At 40.4% G+C, this 5,691-nt stretch overlaps 1 protein-coding gene across 5 annotated transcripts in view; it reads right to left on the reverse strand.

Moving 5' to 3' along the window:
- Positions 1-5,691, reverse strand: part of LOC116844272 (uncharacterized protein CG43867) — a 24,748-nt gene that overhangs the window by 13,888 nt on the left and 5,169 nt on the right. Inside the window, exon 3 of one of the 5 annotated variants that reach the window (XM_032815581.1) lies at positions 1,316-1,644. The exons of 2 other annotated variants lie outside the window; for them this stretch is intronic. The gene's annotated coding sequence lies outside the window, so the exon portion shown is untranslated. 2 more of the 5 variants (XM_032815582.1, XM_032815583.1) reach the window with 2 other exon arrangements.

The following is a 5,691-nucleotide window of genomic DNA, read 5'->3' on the forward strand; positions in this document are numbered from 1 at the left end:
AGAGAGAGAGAAAGATAGGCTCGTGCAGCAAGGGGAGCCCTTCCTAACGTACGTAACGTCGTATGTAAGTACATACGCAACATACGTCGTCCGTGCACGTTTCGTATAGCAGCTGTCAAAAATCGATATCGCCTCAACGTTTGCTCACTCCGCTTTGGACATACACGCCTGGTGAGCGTCACACGAGCGTGCGAGAGCGAGAGAGCGGGAGCTTTCGTCCGCCGGCGACGACCAGCCGAAAGGGGACTTGTCGAGAGAAAATCAATACACGGGGAAATCGTCTCTCTCTCAACCGAAAGCCAGAATATTTTCCCGAGGCATGTTGTGCCTCGTCCCGCATGTTGCCCGACTTATATCGATCTCTCTTTCTCTCACTGCGTCTTTTTGCCGGCGTTTGGTCCGCCTCTCGTTCCGGCGTTTCCTCGCGCGAATCCCGTCGTCTCCTCACGTCGTGTTCGCGACGAGCCGCGCGTCACTCACACGCTTCGCGACGCAGAAGATCGGCTTTTATCTCCGTGAGACAGTAGTCCCGTTTGCGAGGGTTTTGCGCTTTTGTTTCCGATTTCTTTGACAGAATACTCCTAGGAGTGATTGCATCGAGTTTACGTTAATTTCACAGATACAGGCGGTCTTTTGTGTGCGGACTCGACTGCGAGTACGCAGCATCATTCGGCTAACTTAACTACTGGACTTTCATGACGAGAACACAAGTTATTTTGCGTGATTATGAAGTATATTTTCGAGATATATCAATTATTTGTCTCGTCGTCGTCTTGTTTGCTCTTACCCCGATTAAACGCTGTCATAGTGGTGGACGATTTTCCACAACTGCAGCTCTAACACTCCGACTCTATCCTCTATCCTAACGCGCTTCGCAGTGAGATACTCCACGAGAATACTTCCTTGGACGCGGATCGCGACTTCCTTTCTCGTCGCGTCACCAGCGAGTCCTCACGGACAGTCCTCGGGAACGAAAAGGACGCGTCGGGTTACGTGGAATAAACGCACAGAGGATGCACCGAGCTTCGTCTGCCCGCTGGTGAAGATCGCGCCGAACTGAAGCGAAGCGAACGACACCGAAGTACATAAACTCCGGGGGTTTTCTAGAGGCGGTGAGTCACGTTGGCTCGTGGCCAATGGGTGAATTTGTGGATGCTACTCGTATGCATATACGACGCGCAACCACCGTAGGTCATGCCGATGACCCTGAAGCAACGCGAGCTCGCTCCCTAAGAGCGTCTCTTCACTGATAATTGACGACCCGATCGCGAAAGGCGCGAAGATGAAGAAGTATCGAGAAACGTGGAGTGATTACTTCTTCTTGAAGCGATTCTTTCTCTGTAAACTTCCCGAAAAGCACAGTCGCCGGAATCGCTTCGGCGGACTGGAGTAGCGACCGCGAGGAACTCTCGCGAATGTTTCTCTCCCTCTTTCCTGTTCTTCTCACGACGTGTTCAGTGCTATCTTGAAATTTATCGATCTGCTCCACTTGTATGCCGTTAGCGCAGGCTTAAAGGAAGAAGACACGAATGACGATGAAAGCGATCCCGTGCGCTTTAACAATGAGGCTATGAGGAAGTCGGTGCCAGTGTGTTTCAATATCCGGTGGCGCGCAAGGGTGACTCACTTGACTCCATGAGAGACCTAGAATAACATTTGCGGCTTTTATTGGACGTGAAAACCGTTAAATGGTCATTGTATCGCTTAAGCGAGGCGTGTATCGATAATGCTGTTGAAATAGCGCTATTGACGCTCTACGTAGCCCCATTTGAAACCGCATAATGACCATTAAACAGTTGCTGGTTGCGGTAGAAATTGTTACGGGACAATGGCGAAATGAAGAAAGAAATACAGCGATTATTCAAAATATAATCAAGTCAGAGTTGCGAGTAATTAATTACTTTTTTAATTATTTGTCGTGTTTAATTGACGATTGATATGAACAAAGGAAATTAAAAATTATTCAGTGAATAATTGAACTTAGCATTTAATTAAATGCAAATTAGCAAACTTAATTAAAGATCGCTCAATTGACGATTGAACTGAGTAAATTTAATTAAAGGACGTTTAATTGACGACTGATATGAAAATTCAATCGGTTCAAACGAAAAGGTTCAAACGAGGTTCGATCACAATTGGTGAATTTTATGAATAATATTTAATTCTCAGAGCATTGTGGAAAACGTCAATTCAACTGATTTAATCGAAGATTGCTTGGTGACGATCAGTGCTCTTTTCAACGCAAGTCCTACTCAATCATTAGCATTTTCCACGATGCTCTGAGAATTAAATATTATTCATAAAAGCAATTGTAATCGTTTGAATCTTTTCGTTTGAACTGATTGAATTTGTTGTATCAATCGTCAATTAAACAGCTTCTAATTAAATTTGCTAAATTTAATTGTTGATTGAACAAACTTTGACTCCCTTTGTTTATATCAATTATCAATTGAACGGTCCTCAATTGAATCCGTTGAAATGAACCGTTATTCTTCGATTGATTTTTCTTGAATCAATCGTTAATTAGTTGAACTGAAACATATTTGTCCGAGCCGATTATTAAGTTGAGAAAAATTTATTTAATATTTTTACAACTCTGAAGAATGCCTCTCTTTAAACCAATGCATCTCTTTTATTCTTCGTATCCGAGTTACATTAAAAGAAAAAAAAAAAATGGTCGAGGTGGAATTCTAAATGTCACAGTTGCAATTTATTGCTGTTTTGTATTAGCTAGAAAATTGTCTATAATGTGTAGAATTTACAGCAGCAGTATTCTAGCAATATCCGCAAGCAAATTTAAGTGGATATGAGAATTATTCGTTTGCCTCTTGTCGCTAGTCTTTTTTGTCTTTCACAGTAAATTTTTATAAGTGTAACTAGTTTTAATTTGGATGTATGTCACAGAGATATTTTCTTGCTAAATTTTGCAAATAGTTCACACAGAAATCCTGTCTCTTTCACTTATACTGATTAAACATAAAACATGTAGAACATAGCAGTGTTTGTTGATTTATTCATCTCAGCAAATTTTTCGCATCTAGACAATTTTTATTATGACTGCAAGACCATCTTTCTGAGCGTGGCATTATGCGATATTTAATTTTAGAAATCTAGCGTGAAATATTGTACGTTAGCTACTAGATTATTGCAAGCGCAGCAACCAGGAACAGTTCACAAAACGAAACATATATATCTCTTTCTCTCTCCTTTTTTGTAGGTGCATCCCAACGCGGCGTCGTCTAGTCGCAGTAAAACCAGCGACACACACATACAACCTTCTCGACGAAGATACCCGCGACAACTCGTACGCAACGAAGTTACCGTATTTTACGGCGAAACACCATTCATGCGCGAAAAGCATTATTGCGTACAAATTTAACGAATACGCGTCGCAACATGCACGCGAGTTACGGGAACGTCGGTCAATGATACCATTCGATAAATATCGACTCGCCGCGCCACGTAATTTCCCAAATAAAATATGCATTAACGTGCACACTAATACCACCTGCTACAATAGTCGGGCAAAAGCCGGCATACGGCTGGTTCGAAGAAACGCCGTTTCGCGACTCGACAACGATTGCTTTTCAGCGCGACGTTGATGAGAATTATTCATCGAGACGGAGCGTTTCCTGTTCGATTTTATATTCGACGAATCCTTTGCGCGCGAACCCACGAACAGCTTCGCAAAATAAGGCGCTATCCGACGCGCAGGCAGGTTGCGAGCAGACGACAACGACGACGACTGCATCTTCGTTTTATTTAATGTGCGGATGTCGGCGGGAAGTGAGGATTACTCATACACTGGCGGTAAGCCAATTCTCTACACGAGACGCGACTCATTAAGTCGCTGTCGCAACCGATATATCGTCTTCAAGCGTCGCTCGTTGTCTCGTTCGCTTGCGCGATACGGCTTGATAAGACACCCTTTTTATCGAGACAGCCACGCGTTTGAGTCCTCCTCTCTGAATTTCTTGGGGTGAGGTCTCACTTCAAAAGTAGTGTGACCGTCGAGTCACTTGAATTTCAATGGCTTTTCATTCAAATAGAGTGAATTCTGATATCTCTTGATAGTCGAGTGAGTATTTTCCAAGTTGAACAGCGGACCTGATGCGCTCCACACCGTCATAGCAAGATATTGATTCTAATTAACTGAAGCACTCACTTGTATGGAGTAAAAATGTGTGGTTTTTTCATAATCGCCAGTTTTAAGTATCCCGTTTTATCTATTCGATAGCATTTCAAGAGATACATATGTACTTTTGCAGACTACTTTTATGCCAAACTTAGATGTAATTATTATTTTTGATTTTTTTATGATCAGATATACTTTCTTTCCTAAAAAGATGTAACAATGAATAAATAAAATCCACTCTAAACTTGAGTGGAGCATTTTCTCTTTTGCGATTTCAAGTGGTAGTGTTTTCCGCATTGCGTCGGCTGAAAACACTTCTACTTTCCGCCCGTTTTGAGTAAAGTTTTACTCCAAGAAATTTAGAAAGTAACACAGTACCATTGTCTGGATGCCTAACTCTGGGTATTCTTGTTGTTATCGTCTTTAAATACAAATATTTAAAATTTCGACGTAAAAAATATGTAAACAGAGAAAACGATTTGGTTGAATCAAATAAATTTCTTTGAAATAGTCCAAACGAATTTTTTGATTGATCGGACAAAATTTTGTTCGACGCAACAAAAATATTTATTTGCGGCTTAGTTCCAAAGAAGTATTTTTGTTGTGTTAACCAAATAATTTGTTTGGTCTGTTCCAAAGAAACGTTTATTTGATTCAACAAATCGTTCTCTCTGTGTATGTACATATGTTGAAAAATAAAAAAATATATATTTTATGTTGAAAGTTTAAATGTTTTTAACGAAATACTACAACAATAAAAATGTCCAGAGTTAATACATGTCCAGGAATTAGTATTCTTATTCCATTAAATTTAAAAAATAAAATCTTATTTTTATTAAAAAATTCTGTTATTTTCGCGCAATTTGTTAATTACGGATTTACGCACGGAGAAAAATAATTTTGCTCTTTTAGCAAGATCATTGTTGCTACTGCATATTCGTAGTGACATCAAAAAAGTTTAGTTAACGTAACTAATTTTACAAATTATTCGTTATCAGAGCAGAGGTACTTTCGTTGCCAGGATAGAAAAAATTTGTTGAGTGTATTTGTCCTAAAAATCACGTTAATTTGCTATTGATGCAAAATAATGTATCCTTAGCAAATCTATTTGCTATCGGAGCAAAACTGCTTATATAAATCCATTATGGTTCTTATAGTAAAATAATTTGCAGATTCAGCAAATTATATCCAGCAAATAGTGATTATTACTCTTAGCAAATCTTTTTGCTGTCCATATAATAACGAAAATTTTGCTAAACCAGCAGAAAATTTGCTGGACCAGCAGAAAATTTGCTGGACCAGCAAATTATTTTTCTCCGTGCGAACATTCATTTCGCGCTGTCTTATATACATTTCACTGACATTCGACACTGCCTTCAGTTTCCTCTATAGCTTTGGATAGTTCGGTCTTCGATACTCCTCGCACGAATGCACTTTGCGTCAACCATTGCGACTCTACTTGTCGCGAATAAACACGCACGCACGCACGAGAAACAGGAAGGGGGAGGGAGAGAGAGAGAGAGAGAGAGAGAGAGAGAGAGAGAGAGCGAGAGAGA

The sequence above is a fragment of the Odontomachus brunneus genome, unplaced genomic scaffold (genome assembly GCF_010583005.1).
Source record: "Odontomachus brunneus isolate Ranch 3 - 2012 unplaced genomic scaffold, Obru_v1 Obru_scaffold_040, whole genome shotgun sequence".
Classification (NCBI taxonomy): Eukaryota; Metazoa; Arthropoda; class Insecta; order Hymenoptera; family Formicidae; genus Odontomachus; species Odontomachus brunneus.